The sequence below is a fragment of the Elephantulus edwardii genome, unplaced genomic scaffold, assembly GCF_000299155.1.
Source record: "Elephantulus edwardii isolate Elephantulus edwardi_28Jun2011 unplaced genomic scaffold, EleEdw1.0 scaffold00024, whole genome shotgun sequence".
Taxonomy (NCBI): Eukaryota; Metazoa; Chordata; class Mammalia; order Macroscelidea; family Macroscelididae; genus Elephantulus; species Elephantulus edwardii.
The window spans coordinates 20,143,089-20,159,559 of record NW_006399774.1 but is presented as its reverse complement, the minus strand read 5'-3'; positions in this window follow the sequence as shown (position 1 = coordinate 20,159,559).

Genomic DNA, 16,471 nt, shown 5'->3' with positions numbered 1-16,471 from the left:
TGGTATACCATCTATTCCTGGGGCCTTATTTTTTGCTATTTCCTTCAAAGCAGCTTGAACTTCTTCCTTCATCACCATAGGCTCTGCTCATATGTTATTTCTTTAAATTCCTCTGTATCCTTTGTCATAGTAAGGGTTTTTAAAAATTTTCTCCAATGAAGCCTTTTCCTTAACTCGTGTCATATTAATTTGTGTAAATCGCTCTCGAGGTCATGCTATATTTTGTCATTGGTCTCCAATATAGACAATTCTATTGAAAATATTAACATTAGCCCGAGTCCTATTGGTGCAAAACTGATGAAATACTTTGGGATAAAAACTGGCAATATTTTATAGCTAACTCCTCTAATATTGTTAGACTCATTATCTACAAGAATTTGAGCAAGACACTTTCTAAAAATACCGTTGAAAGTGATCTGGGGCAACAGGGGTGGGGACTGTATAATAATGAAAGAACTTTTTTCCCCAAGAAAAAAATGATCTGGGAGGGAGGGAGGGCAGGGAAGAAAATGTACAACAATGAACGATTGATAACCCAAGTTTGTTATAAACTTTCATTAACATCTCAATTAAAAGAATAAATTTAACAAAGTTGAAAATGAATAAAAAAACCCCAAAAGTATAGAGGAATTATTTTTCCAATATGTGATATCCTAATATAAAAAAGTTTTACAAGTTAATAATAAAAAGACACATAAATCATTATGAACTGTGGTTCGAAGATGGGAATTCTCCTGTCTCTGTAGGAGGGTTGCAAAGTCTGATGAACATAAGCAAACGTGGTTGATGTTCTCTACAATAGAACAGTCAAACTGGAAGCGATAAAACGGAGTGAAGCTGTACATTTCTGATGATGATAACACAGTGAAAAATATACTTTTATAATCTGCTAGTGTGATTTTAAGTTATTGTATGCTTTCTGGGGAACAATACTGGATTAATTAAAATTTGTCATTAAATTTATAGAAAACGAACTTAGAGAAAGGTAGGACTGTGTTCTCTCTTTTTTTGGGGGGGGGAGTGTCTTATTCATTATGTTAATAAATCAAGATCACTTTGTTGTTGTTAGCTATCCTGGAAGAGCCTACTACTCATAGTGACCTGGTTTATGCAGAAGAAAATTCTGCTCATTCCTGTGTTGTCCTCACCTAGCCCTCGGTCCTTGAGCCAGTTGCTGAAATCCTGTGTCAGTCTGTCTGTTTGAGAATCTTCCTCTCCTTCACTCACCCTTTACTTCTACAAGCATGTTGTCTTTCCCATGGACTGGTCCTCTTGGAAACATACTCAAGGCCAGGGAGGCAAGGTCTTCACATCGTTGTTATTAAGAGGCTCTTTTGATGCACTTGATCCAAGATGATTTGCTTGTTCTTTTCGAAGTCCTAGGTATATTCAGTGTTCTTCATCGGTATAATATTCAAGACCAATACGTTTTCCTCCATCTTCCTTAATTGTGTGTGTGTGTGTGTGTGTGTGTGTATGTGTGCGCGCGTGTGTGTGTGTGTGTGTGTGTGTCCACCGTCAAATCGGATCTGACTGATACAGGAAAGGATTGCCCCTCCTTCCCCGGCATAGCATCTGACGGATTTGAAGCATCTACCTCTGGGATTGCATTGCAGCCTCTTGCCACGAGGCCCCCAGAGCTCCTTGATCGTCTTTAATTTTTCTGTCCAACATTGATGTGTGTGTGGAACAATTGACAATGTCATGATGGAGGTGAGGTTGGTATACCTTAGTCTTCAACATGATTTTCATGTCACCATCAGATCTTTTAAAAAAATAGCAGTTCATGTATGTAACAAAATATTGTATATTCTGTTCATTTATAGAGTAATATTTCATAGCACACATATTCATGATATAGAAACACTTCAAAAGTATATTTTCATAGTCCCTCTCTGAAAAATAAAACCAAACAATAATACATAGGAAAAGAATATAGCATATTTTCAATAAATTGAGAAAGAATCTTGGTGGATGGGTTAAGGGTGGTTTTTATTTCCTTCTCGTTGTTCTTCTGTATTTTTTCATTTATAGGATGCAAATGAATTCATTTTCTCTTCAGAAAACAATAAAAAGTAGAAAGAAAACAAAATGTAGAACTGAAAAGAGCCTGCAGGTTTTAATATCTTCTTTGATAATGGTGTCCTCACCGAGTGAAATTAGAGGTAATCTGTCTGCAGTTGTGATTGTGACATGGGCCTTGACAATCCGAATGCTTTCTCAAGCTCTCTCATTTATTTGGATAGCTCGGTACAGTGCAAGTTAGATAAGTCAGCGATTCCTTCCAGTTTCTGGTTATATGATTTGCCTTTTACTATTAGAATATAGAGGATTACGAATGAATTAACTCATAACTAATTAAGCAAAACAAATTTTATTGAATTGGTACTGATGGGTGAGGCAAAATGGAGCGTGTCCTATAAATATAATAAATATAACCAGTTGTCTCTGCCCTCTAACAGCTCTTTATTTAAATGTCAGTGCAGAACTTTCTCATAGTCCATGTCCACTCATATTTTAAAAAATAGGGTAGAGTAAGATTAACTTAGCAGATAACCTCCGGAGATTCCTGTCGAAGTTGTTGTTGTTGTTATTGTGTACCGTCGAGTCGCTCGCAACTCATAACGACCCTATGTACAACAGCCCTAAACTCTGCTCTGCCCTGTGCCAATTGTACTATCTCTGACACTCCTATCCTGATTATCCCAGTCACTGAATCAATCCACCTCACAGAGGGTCTTCCCCTCCTGCGCCGTCCCTCCGCCCTCCCAAGCATGGTGTCCCTCTCCAAGGAGCGGTGAGGAAACATGTGATTACATCCACTGCATTGCTTCTTACTACGGCTGAACTGTTCTTAGGCTTCTTATTCTTGTGTGTTGTTGAGTCAGAACCGACCCACAGCTAAGCCTCCAGCAGGTTTTCAGTCAGTACCCCACACGGGAGAACAGTGCCCGTCCTGATCCCACAGAGTTTCTGGGCCGTGTGAATACTCTTCGCTGGAACTGCGTCATAGCTTCTTACCACTCGGCCACCAGGGCTTCTCCTTTATCTTCGCCTTCTTAGGGAAGATCTGGTAAAAGATTATTGATAAATGGGTATCCACGATGTGTATAATCAACTATTATAGATTGTCCTATTTACTAAAAAGGAAATGGTGTGTCGTTGTTTGTTTTCTTTCAGAATTCCCAAGTTGTCCTTAATTTCTCTTCTTACGTGCTGTTTAAAATTAACTTCATGCTTTCTATTTTATAGAAAATGGTAAAGCCAGAATGTATTTTCAAAATTTATAGAACAAAATAAAAATCAATACTAGTGGGATCAATCTGAAACTATTATTTTTAATAGAAGTGGCCGCATGATTCAAAACCCTCTCTTGAGTGATTCCACTCAATGCCTGGGAATATGCAAGACGGAGTCTATTTATCAACATGTGTTGATGGAGGCTCAAGGAATTAAATCATTGCTCAGATTCCTTTCAGGATGTGAAATAGAAACATCTTCCAATCCTGTATGCTATCTTTCTCCATATTTGAAAGCCTCCTCTCTGGTTTACAGATTGAGCAGAAAATATCCGTGATAGAGTAAGAAGGCTGACACAGGAGCTCGTGATCAAAGATTTTCTTTCCTAACCCAAGAGCTCAAAAGAGGGGAATCTTCCTGGCTCTCTTGTTTAACCAAAGCAGCTTAGCAGTGATTATGGCCAACGGCTGCCTTCCTCTCATTTTTCATTCAAGAGATTTCAGGAAACCTCTCTCTAATCATAGCATTGAATACTGTAATAGACTTTTCTGAAAGAAGACACAAAAGAAAACCCTTTCCTCATCTTTTTTTACGATGAAAAGTCAGATCCATATTGAACTAGAAATGCTTTTCAAGCTTCTGGGAGAAGTTCATTTCCTGCAGAAGGTGAGTAATTTGACATGACACTAACATTCTCCTGGTAGATGGAATGACTGCATTAAATGTGCTACATTCTGCACATTGGAGAGCCACAAAGATCTCTCTGGGTTCTGTCTAAATTTAGTCCAGCACATTATACTAATGAATGGTTCATGAGAACACAAACATCTGAAAACACCTAATCTTGACATTATATGGGCTCAGTTAATGGATTAACTGTTACAGAACTATTTTGCAAACACCACCTTCCAACATTGTTGTTATGAGTAGCAAGAGAATCCTTTTTGCTCCATTGTTCCTTGCTGTCAAGTCATTTCTGACTCAGGAAGTCATAAGTAAAATGGAACATGAAATGCTGCCCAGCTTTGCACCACGCTTAAGATCACTGGTCTGCTCGAGTCCATCGTCCTGTTCACTGGTCTTCCACCACGCGGAGGAAATCGTGCCGTGGTCTGTAAAGAGTTGTGCTGCTCACCCAGATGCCATGCTTTTCTGGAGGTTCGAGAACCAGCAGAGACAAGGGGCAATCTCCTTCTACGTGATTTACCACCTCAGCGACATTCTGGAGGGTGCCACACAGTGAGTGTGGGGGTTTGCGTTTCAACACAGGTGGTTCATCTTTCAGCACTGTCTGGTACACGATGCTTTGCCTGTGATCCAGAGTGTTTACATTGGCTAGACTTTAGGCCTTTATTTCTAGTCTGTGTTAGTGCAGAAGGTCTGTATTTACCAGGGAAGACCTGACTGGCATTTGAAATACTAGTGGCATAGTCTTAAGCATCACAGTAATCCCTAGTGACCGTGGTGTGACACACTGATAAATGGTATTGGAATAAGTGTGCAGATTTAAGAAGTATACATGACGAGCTTCTTAAAAATGCAAATGAGATAAACCATGAACACTCTCTTCTACTCTTCATGCCATCAATATATTCAGCATATTGTCATTCAATTACTTTGAAATAAAATCTTTATCATAAGACTTGCTTATAAATGAATGTTTTCAAGCATTCCCCATTTGTCAAGAAATCAAAAGATATTGTATTGGCAATGTCTGCTGTCAGGGACATCTTTAGAGTACTGAAGAGTAATGATGTCAGTCTGGAGACTAAGGTGTGCCTGATCTAGTCCATGGTCTTAGCAATTACTTGCTATACATCAGAAAGCTGGACAATAACTTAGGATGACAGAAGAAGCTTGATGCCTTTGAGTTTTGGTGCTGGAGAAGAGTGTTGAATCTACTGTGAATTGCCAAGAGAACAAACAAGTCAGTGCAGGAGAAGGTGAAACCAAGCTGCTCCCTGGAGGCAAGAATTTTGAAGCTCTGTCTCACATACTTTGGGTATGTGTGCAAGAGGGACCAATCCCTGGAGAAGGACATTATGCTTGGAAGGGTAGAGGGATAACAGAGGAGAGGAAGACCCAGGATCAGATGATTCACATAGTGACTGGAGAAATGGGACTCAATTTGTCACAGATGATGAGATTCACTCAGGTTTCAGAGCTAATGTACATAAGGTCACTATGAGTTGCAGGCAATTCAATGGCACATAACAAAAACAATGACACAACTAAATATGAGTTATAAGGGCAAGATATTCCACACAGAGGGAAAAATCTATGACAGCAAAACCAGGGAAAGGCCGAGTGGAACTACAGCAATTCAGGGAGCTCTGGTGGCCTAGTGGTGAGAAGCTGTGCTGAGGGCCAAACGTGTGTGGTTGAAATCCTCCAGGTGCTCTGCGGGCTAGGACGGACAATCTCCTCCCTCACAATTTATGGTCTCTGAAAACCTGCTGGAGGGAGAGTCAGCTATGAGTTTATTCCAACTTGACGGTACATGACAGCAACAATGGAGCAAGTTCAGGCCAGAGAGAAGAACGGGGTGTGAGTATCCCTCCAGCAAGTCAGACTCTGCTGCTAAGTGGTGATTCAAAGTCAAAGTCAAGAAAATCAATGGGTCAAAAGCAAGGCGGGCAAATTAGAGTTCATTAAACCAGTAGACATCACGAGGCCAAAGTCCGGAGGCCGGGAGTTATCAGAAATCAATGGTTTAAAAGAGAAGCAATGAGCGCCAGAAAATAGACTATGACGGGAGAGACTAAGTGGGGAGTCATCGATAGAAAAAAATCTGAGAACAAATAGAATCATGAACTGCAGTGAGGTTTGCATCTGGGAAATCTCTCCCTTTGCAATGGGGTCAGGTTAGAGAATGAGAGATGATCCCATCACATTCGTCGCATCAACCCTAAATTCTAGTTTTCTCAAGAGAGATCCTAAGTCAACACACAACAGGGATCCAGTGCAGGGCTCTGCTCCTCCTGCTGCAGAAGAAATGATTATGATAATCATCCTGACTTTAGGGATAAGGAAGGTACAATTTTTCATAATAACTGGACTCTATATCACATTTATTTGACATGCAAGTGGTATTAGACCCTGGGATATCTAAGGTGTTACATAAGCACTATTGGTCCTCTAAGGCTGCAGCCTTTTAAGATGTGAAATAAATACACAGAGATGTAACATATTAAAATGTTTGCATTTAAACCAGGAGTCTTTTATTTGAGTCAGGGGAGAAATCTGAGAGACATAATTGGGTTCTACTGTCTGGGCAGGGAGAGATAAGGGACAATTCCTTATACAAATGTGACCCTCTCCATTTCTTTTCCTAAGTCCCTTTCTTTCCACTTTCTAATAAAAAAAATTGCTGCTTGTGTAGCTTCCAGTTTCTTGGGAATCATACTGGGCCATAAACAATCATGACCATATACTCTCCGCTCTGTAAGATTTCTTTAAAACGAATTCATGTAGCACAAAACTTGCACGTTAAGGTGAGTAAAATGTGGGGGTTTTTTTGCAATGTATTTGTCCTTTTCAGTGTGGTTTAAACTTGCTGGAGTTTGGACGTATTTCTTTTTTCTTTGTTCTATTGTCCAAGTAACAGGTGTTGAAAATAATAGCTTTTAGGATTTCCTTCCTGTCTTACCCTAGAATTTTAGCTATCTCTGCTTTTCCAACCCTGTGCTTCAGAAGCAAGGAGCTGAAAGGACCAGTGAATGCTCCTGGCTCCTGTATCCACTGTCACCAGAAGGAGAGCGTCAGGTCGCACTGCAGGGTTTACTACCTTGGAGTCATGATCAGCTAACCATTCAGACTGTTAACCTTTTTCATTACCAGTTGCTTCCTCCTCAACTCTGACACAAAGTGAGCTCACGCAGGCCAGCGTGGAGTAACAGCACTCTGAGGGTTTCCAGGGACTGGTAGCTTACCAGACCTGACCTCTCAGGTTCCTTTAGGTGGACTGGAACACCTGTCCTAATTAGCAGCCTGACCAGCAAGCTCCAATATCTACAGACTTCAACATAATCTTGACAGCAGTGGAAGGTGCAGATGGTGATGAGGTGCAGATGTGTGCCCCAGGAGCATCCAAATTCCCAAAGCAGAACTGGTCTGTCTTCATAGTAAAGAATATCTGCCCGGGGGGGGGATGCGGCGGTGCTGGCCAGGATTCGTGATGAAGATTAAAGGGGGCAATGATTTCCTGAGTGAGAGGAGAGGATAATACAATTGTACTCACTGATCTCTCCTTACGGCGATTCAATCTTGCTTTGCTTTCTTGTAAATTCCCTTAAGCTGTGTCATAGATGTTCTTTGTGGCAAAGAATGTAGCTTCTTTATTTCTTTGGACAGGAAAGGCAGTAGCTCTGCCCTTTTCGATCTTAGATTGTAAACTTCTCAAGCGTATGAGCTCTGTTGGTTTAATTCACTTCAGATCAAGCATAGCACAGATACTCGAAGAACTCTGTGTTTCATCCTCTCTTTGGGGGATGTTTTACTCTTGTTCTTCATACACATCCTTATGTCTAAGCTTCTGAGTTCAGTGATAGTTTCTTATTCTCTAGAATGCCTCCAGCAAGATGTTTTGTTTTGTTTTATTTTGTTTCCCCCTCTAAATAACTGCATGTGTAACTGATTGGCTAATCTGATATATTCTTGCATTTCTAGGAGAGGTTGTAGTGGCATAGTCTATTAAGTATTGGGCTGTTAATGGAAAGATTGTCACTTCAAATTTACCAGCTGCTTTGAGACAGAGCATTCTGATTCTGTAACATTTTCTACCTTGGAAACCCTGGGGACACTTCTACTCTGCCTGATCGGGTTACTTTGTGTCAGAATTTACTAGATAGCAGTGGATTTAGTGTGGGTTTTGATAGAATTTCTAGAGGGTTGCCTTAAAACTTTCCTGGATACACTGCTCCTGATCACATGATGCTCCCTTCACTAGATAATAAGTTAGATAAGATAACATCTTGGGTGGGCTTCCATATTTACACTTCTGTGCTGAAGGATGCAGGTTCAGTTGTCATTAAAACAGATCTGCAGGGGTGTGATGGCGGGGGTTAAATGTTGCCACTGGACTTTTATGAAGGTAATTGTTGCAAAGAGCTGTTCTCATTAAAGGATCTGTCTTTTGCTTTAATAATCCATCTGAACACTGTGCTTTACCTTGTAGAAAAGATTGCTGCAATGGAGCGAATTCTGGGACAGCTTCTAGTCCTCCATGGTCATCCAACTCAAAGTGTGGTCCAGGGCACAGCACCAACAGCATCACCTGGAGCACTGAATGCAGAGTGCCAGGCGTCAGGGCACTCCATCCCCCAAACCAGGATATGTGTTACAGAAAGAGCCACAAATGCGACAAAGGCACATCACGATGTGAGAAGTCCATGCTCTGTGTTCAATCCCATTTCCTGAAAATACAACTCAGGGATTCTTCCTGCTGTTACTTCAACAGAGTTCTGCTGAGGTAGCCTGTTGGGATTCAGTTTGTCCACCTGGGAAATCTAGTGAGAAGACTTTATGGAAAACAAGTCTTTCCTGCCAACAGACTTCCCGAGAGCGACTCTGGGTCCTGCTATTGGGGATTTTGTGCTACAGGCCCTTTGTGTTCCACACGCTGCTTTCTCCACTGCTCTGGTGGTAACGCAGTATGGTTCAGAAGAGGCTTTATTCTGCTAAAGACTTCATGCAACTGCCAATAACAAAAGATACCAACACCTTTTTTACCCCCGAAGAGTAGTCTAGCTCTTTGAAATCTCAGTGTTCTGATGATTAAAATGAAGACAAATGCTTTAAAGCTTGGAACAGGATGCTCAAATGGTCTATTTAAATGAGGGTATAAACTATTGCAAAATGTCAGACAGATGGCTAAACATCTCAGTGTCTTTATAATGAAATGGATGTTTTGGTGCACCTCAGATGGAGGTGAAAGGGTTAACTGGACTTGAGCCTCTCATTTGTTCTTCCCGGATTCTCCACTTGTAAAGAATGAGACTACTTCCTTGAAAAGAATATAAACCCCTCACAGACAAGAATGCTGTCTCCCCCCTATTAATACAAACTCTCCTCCCTTTCTCCCTTTGTTATCTCTGTCCTGTTTTAACTGCTCTGATTTTTTAAATGACTTTAAAAAAATTCTATGTTGATTTGGTTACAGAGTTTGTATACGTGTTTTGTTTTTTAAACAATGGTTTCGTCATATCCCACTTACTGCCATGTCTGTCTAGAACACTATCGTAAAGGGTGATGACCATCCTGCTTTAGTTTGGAATCTAGTTGGACAACCTGTTGATTTGTCTCTGTCCCAAAGTTAGGTGGATATCAAACAATATTCTAGGTGCTGTGAGGTTAGCAGATTTAAGGAGGAAATAAGAGAGAATGAGAAACAGCTTAACACAGCTTCATTAAAGGGGGGTTAAAGGGTGCTCCTGGGTAAAGTTCCTCTTTCTGAAGATACAGAATGGGAAGTCACACCTTTGAGGGTATCGGGGAGGGTTTTTATAACAGAGTGCTTAAGGAGGGACATTCCATCGTGATTTATGGTTCATCTGTTAGTTCTGCTAGGTGGGCAAGGCCTTTCACTGTTCTTATCAACGTGTGTATTCTTTTTTATTTTTTAAAATTAATTTTAATTAAAGTTTACAAAGACTTAGGGTTTCCAGTCATTCATTGTTGCACTTTTCTCCCTGCCCACCTCCTCCCCCCAATTCACTCTTCTCCTCAAAAAGTAAAAGAAAGACTCTTTCATTGCTATGTAATCCCTCCCCCGACTCCATGGCACTGTGTAGCCTTCACTCTGGACTCCTGTCATGACAAGAATACCCAATCATATATCCCTTTTGAACAGTTCTCTCCCTCATCTGTTGCAATGCAGTATGTATCATTCCTCCCCTCCTTCCCTGCCTTCCCTCAACCATGATGTCAGTCCCATTTTACAATACTGGCCCTTCTTCATTCTCCCCTTTGTTCCCCCTGTCCAGACCTAACAGGTGCTGCTTATGCGTGTGGCTCTGGTGGGCTAGAAATAACTCCAGAACTTTCACCTTATGTTGAGGTTTGTTTGAGGGTTTTGCGGGTTTTGATTGTTTGCAATCTATGGACTAGTAGAAGGAATTCTGGTAGCTTAGTTCAGAGGGAGCTGCACTTATCCAGAGGCCAAGCCTTGATGGTGGTTTGAATCCACTCAAACTCTGAAGACAAGTAGCCTCCTCTGCTGTGATTTGAAGTCTTCAGCAGGGCATGGAGGGCCACCTTTCAGTTGTGCCTCACTCAACAGCAATGAATTTTGAGTTTGTTTGTGTTGGGTTTCTTTTCTTTTTTAACTAAGCTGGAGAGATCAGTGTTAATGGCTAATGAAGTTGCAAAATGACAAATGAAAACATTCGCTATCTTTTTAGGTAGTACAAATACTTGGAGGGAAGAATACACAGTAAGCAATCACAAAAGTATATTTTCGTTTATTCAACTGAAAGAGTTTTTACTGCCTATGATAGGCAACATCATGAAGGTTTGAGAGGAGGTTGAAACTGTCAACAGCTTCATCTTGCTTGGATCCACAATTAACACCCTTGGTACCAGCAGTCAGGAAATAAGGAGATGCATTTTACTTGAAAAATCTGCAGTTAATGAGGAATAATGATGTCAGTTTGAATACTAAGGTGTGCCTGATTCAGGCGTTAGCCTTTCCAATCACTTTCTGTGCATCTGAGAGCTAGACAGTGAGTAAGGATGACAGAAAATGATTTGACGCCTTCGAGCTGTGGTGTTGGAGAAGAGCACTGAGTATTCCGTGGATGGCCAACAGAATGAGCAGACATGTCTTGGAGAGGATTTCAGCCAGAGAGCACTTTGGAGGCAAGAATGATAAGGCTTGACTTCACTCACTTTGGGCATGCTCCTAGGAGGGCCTGTTCCTTGGAGAGAGACATGATGCTGGGAAGGGTGGAGGGTCAGCAAAAGGAGACGAAGACTCTCAACCAATGGATCGACATGCTGACTGCTGCAAATGAGCTCTTGTGTGTTAGGAAATGTGAGGCTGGCAGGTGGTTCAAATCTTCTGTTCACTGGGTAGCTATGAGTTGTACTCAACTCAGTGTCACCTAACAACAACAAAGGATAGATGCCAGAGAGTCCTAGGAATCTAACCCTTTGAAATAATTCCCTCAAAAGGTCATATGAGAATTTATCTTTGTGTGTCATTGTTACTGAACAGTGGATGATTCCTCTGTCCCAGAAGCAAGAAAGGGTTCCATATGCAAGTATTCCCTCTGGAAACAATTTTTACTTACTTGAACCCTGTTGTTATTATGTGCCGTCGAGTCGCTTGCGACTCATAGTGACCCCATGTACAACAGCTCTAAACTCTGCTCTGTCCTGTGCCAATCTCACTGCCTCCAACACAGTAGTGAAACATTTTCCAATATTATGGATTAGGAAGCAGGAGTACCATCCACTTCATAAATAACATGTCTTCAGAAACTTTACGAACTTTGGTAAATGTCAATGGTTGTAGCAGGGCTTCAGGTCTTCTGTTTATAGTGTCACTGTGAGTTGTACTCAACTCAAAGGCAGTCATCAACAACAGTAACAACATGGGCTTAAATACATAGTGTCCAAGAATATTCACTTGGTATATAAAGAATGTTGTAAAGTTAAATTTTGATAAATTTTGTTACTGTTATTGTTATATGCTGTCTGTTGAGCCACCTGTGACTCATAGCAACCCTACATACAACAGCCTTAAACCATGCTCTATCCTCTGCTAATCTTATTGTCTATGACACACCTATCTCCATTATCCCAGTCACTGAGTCAATCCATCTCATTGAGGGTCTTCCTCTCCTGTGCTGTCCCTCTAGCCTCCGAAGCAGGATGCACTTCTCTAAGGACTGGTCTCACCTTGAAACATGTCCAAAGATGTCAGATGAAGCTTCAGAATCCTCGCCTCCAAGGAGCAGCCTGGTTTAACCCTCTCCAGGATGAATCTGTTTGTTCTCCTAGCAGTCCATCCGTGGTATATTCAGTACTCTTTTCCAGCACCACAGCTCAAAGGCATCAATTCTCCTTCACTGCCCAGCTCTCGGGTGCATAACAAGTGATTGCAAAGACCATGGCCTTAATCAGGCACACCTTAGTCTCCAGACGAACATCATTGCTCTTCAGCACTCTGAAGAGGTCTCTGACAGCAGACTTTTTGAACACAATACATGTGTTGATTATGGAGCCAAGCAAACGAAAGCTGTTAACAATCTCAATCTCTTCCCCATCCATCACAATGCTGCCAACTGGCCCAGTGGTGAGAATCTTTGTTTTCTTGATGTTGAGTTTCAATCCATATTGAAGGCTGCAGTCCTTGACCTTCTGCAGCAAGCTCTTGAGAGAGAGAGAAAAAAAAAATATATTTTTTTTTGCAATTTTTTTTTTTTATTATATTTTATTAATTTTCATAAACATTTACAGAGATTTTGGGCTTCCACTCATTCATTGCTGCACTATTCTCTCTACCCTCCTCCCAGTTTGTTCTTGTCCAAATGCCACAGTGCTTGTCAAAGCCAGTTCGAGAGAGCTCTGGTGGCCTAGTGGCAAGAAGTTGCACTGCAATCCCAAAGGCACACTGTTCAAATCCTCCATATGCTCCACTGTAAGAGGAAGGTTAATCTCCTCCTGTGCCAGTAGGATCCGATTTGATGATACGTTGCCAAGTGGCCCAGAGATGAGAAAAAAAAATATATAAACAGGTTTACAATTAAGCTTGTGACATGAGAAGAGACCCTCTCGGCTTGAAGGAGGGATGAGGGATTGTCTCGTACAGTTTCAGAGTGGAGATAAAGAATGTAAGCCAGGAGTGAAAACATTTCATTTACTGTAGAGGTTTAAACACCAGGTAAATAGACGTTGTTGTTATTGTTAGGCTTTCAAGTCATAGACGACTTATAGCGACCTTATGTACTAAAAGGACTGAACACTTGGATAACTTTCACCAAATTTCTCCTTGTTCATAGAGTTTCTGGAGGCAAGCTATATTGGAAGTGGATGCCATTCCTGCTTCCAAGTTTGTTTTAATCAGGGAGCTCCACCAAACACTGTCCACCATGTGTAACCATTATTACATTTGACACATCAGTGTCACAGTGTTTAACATCACAGCAACCACAAGTTGCTTTGGACAGCAAATGTACAGACCAGTGCTATGCCACTTAGAAGAATGTTGACCAAAAACAATTAAAACCAGGCCTGAGGGCTGCAGATTAAAATCACCCACCTTTGGCTTGGTAGCATAACTTTCTATCCACTTCGCCAACAGAGCTCTCTCTATATTGATGCTGTTGTTAGGTGCTGTTGAATCGTAGATGACTCATAGTGACCCTATGAATGAAAGACCTGAACTTTTTTATAACTTTCAGTGTTTCTCCATGTTTATAGAGTTTTTGGAGGCAATAGCTATGAGAAAAGGGAGTGAGTGATTAGATTTATCTTAATGACTGTGCTTAATGATGTCTAAAAAAAATTTGCATAAATAAAGAATGTGATAGAGGAATGAGGGGGTGGGGGGGAAATATCAGGCACAATTTCTGATCCTGTGATAGTAGGGAAATATAAGAAAAGAAGTATAAGTGGGAAGTCATGTCACAGGATAACAGTAGATGCAGATACTGGAGGGATATTGTGGGAGGGAAACTGGCAGAGATGATGACGTATGGGAAATTCCTCTAGAGAGAACAAAAGTTGCAGAGATCAGAAGGTTCACTTCGGAGGGATTCCAGATGTTTCAGTCTTCTATTTCTGCTGTAATAGACTGTTGTATTTTTTGTTGGGTGCCATTGAGTAAAGTATGATCTATAGCAAATCTATGAATAATGGATCTGAACCCCGTCCAGTCCTGTGCCATCCTCTCACTTCCTGACACACTAGAGCCCATTACAGCAGTCACTATGTCAATCCACCTGGCTGGGGGTTCTCCTCTCCTTCGCTAACCCTCCACCTTCCCAACATCATGTCCATCTCCAAGGAATAGCCCTTTCTAGCAACATACCTGAAGTATGTGAGGTGAAGCTTTAACATCCTTGCCTCCAAGGAGCACTCTGGCTGCACCTCCAAGACATAGATGTTCATCCCATCCATGGGATGCGCATTACTTTTCTCCAACACCACAGCTCAAAGGCATTGATTCTTCTGTCCTTTTTATTCATTGTCCAACTCCTAGATGCATAGCAAGTGATCACAAAGACCATGGCCTGAATCAGATACACCTTAGTCCTCAAGGTAACATTATTGCTCCTCAATAATTTGGAGACAGTGGACTTTCCCAGTTCAATACTGTAAGGTTGTCGAGGAAGGACAGAACCCAGTTCAGGCTAAGAAGGAAAGTTTATTGAGGAAAAACTGTCTGGAGAAAAGATGAAAGTCATGCAAGTTCATAGGACTTTCATTCATAGGGTCGCTATAAGTCACCTATGACTCAATGGCACTTAACAACATAGAGAGAGACCGGTTGGCTTAGTGGACCGAAAGGGATGATAACAAGACAAAGGTGGGTGATTCTAATCCGTGCCCTCAGGCCTGTTTTTCATTGTTTTTGGTCAAACATTCTTCTAGGTCTTATAGCCCTGGTGTGTTCACTTGCCATACAGAGGTAACTTCTGGTTGCTGTGGAGCTGAACGCTGTGACACTGATGTGTCAAATGCGATAATGCTTATCCCCGGTGCATGGTGTTAGGTGGAGCTCCCCAAGTAAAACAAGCTTGGAAGCAGGAGTGGCATCTACTTCCATAAATAGCTTGCCTCCAGAAACCTTATAAACCTGGAGAAAGGATGAAAGTCACGCAAGTGTCGAGGATTTTTTTCATAGGGTTGCTGAGTCGCCTATGACTCAACGGTGCTTAACAACATCCATTACACACTGGATAATATTGTCAAGGTTACCTAAATATTTTATATTTAGTGATGTTGTAAAGTAGGCAATGATTTACACATTAAGCTTTATTAAATCATATATAGGAGTTGTTTGAGGTCAAAATAGGAGTTTAAATGAAGAAAAAGAAGAAAAGACACTGTATTATTTTGAGGTGCTTTGTTACTCAGAGAAAGCAGAACAAAAGAGGCAGAAACATCAAGTCAGCAGCAACCCTGTGTCCTTGCAAGATTTCAACAGGAACATCCTGAAGCCTCTAAGCCCTTCTTTAGAAGTCACCCAAAGCTCAGTATTTAAATAACATAGGCATAATCTTCATATAATGACAGAGAAATTCCTAAGGAAGCTTCAACAATTAGAGTCTTGAATAAAATGCCCAACATTTCACACCTAAGACATTTAGAACACAAAAGCAGCATTCAGAGCCCTGGCCCAGGAATCTCTCATGGCCTCTTGATGGCCAAGTGCAACACCTAATTTGCTAAGAGATAGAAAATGCTCAGAATCTGACCCCAAATTGGAAAGACTAACCTGTTTATCCAGTCGGGTCCAATGTAATCATAGTTGTTAAGTGCTGTTGAATCATAGACTCATAGCGACTCTAAGAACAAAAGACCTGAACACTTGTATAACTTTCATCATTTCTCCAAGTTCATAGAGTTTCTGGAGGCAAGCTATTTCTGAAGTGGATGCCACTCCTGCTTCCAAGCTTGTTTTACTTGGGGAGCTCCACCAAACACTGTCCACCGCGGGTAACCATTATTGCATTTGACACATCAGTGTCACAGTGTTCAGCTTCACCACAGCCATGAGTTACCTCTGTACATAAAATGGACAGACCAGCACTATACTGTTTAGAAGAATGTTTGACAAAAACAATTAAAACCAGGCCTGAGGGCCGCAGATTCAATCACACACCTTTTGCTTAGTAGCATTACTTTCTGTCCACTAGGCCAATGTTGCTTGCTGAAATTGAGGAGGACCTGAGGCATTTGCTGCAGAAAGTCAAGGACTGTAGCCTTTAATATTAATTGAAGTACAACATCAAGAAAACAAAGATTCTTACTACCAAGCCAGTTGGCAGCTTCATGATAGATGATTAAAAGCTTGAGATTGTTAAAAGCTTCAGCTTTCTCGGCTTCACAATCATCACTATGAGTACCAGCAGCCAGGAAAAAAATGGATTGCATTGTGAAAGCCTGCGGTCAGGGGCATCTCCAGAGTACTGAGTGAAAGATTAAAATTAAAATAGCCCCTATAGTTCTCAGCTGAATTAAACTCAAGTTTCTATAGTTCTCAGCTAAGTTAAACTCAGGA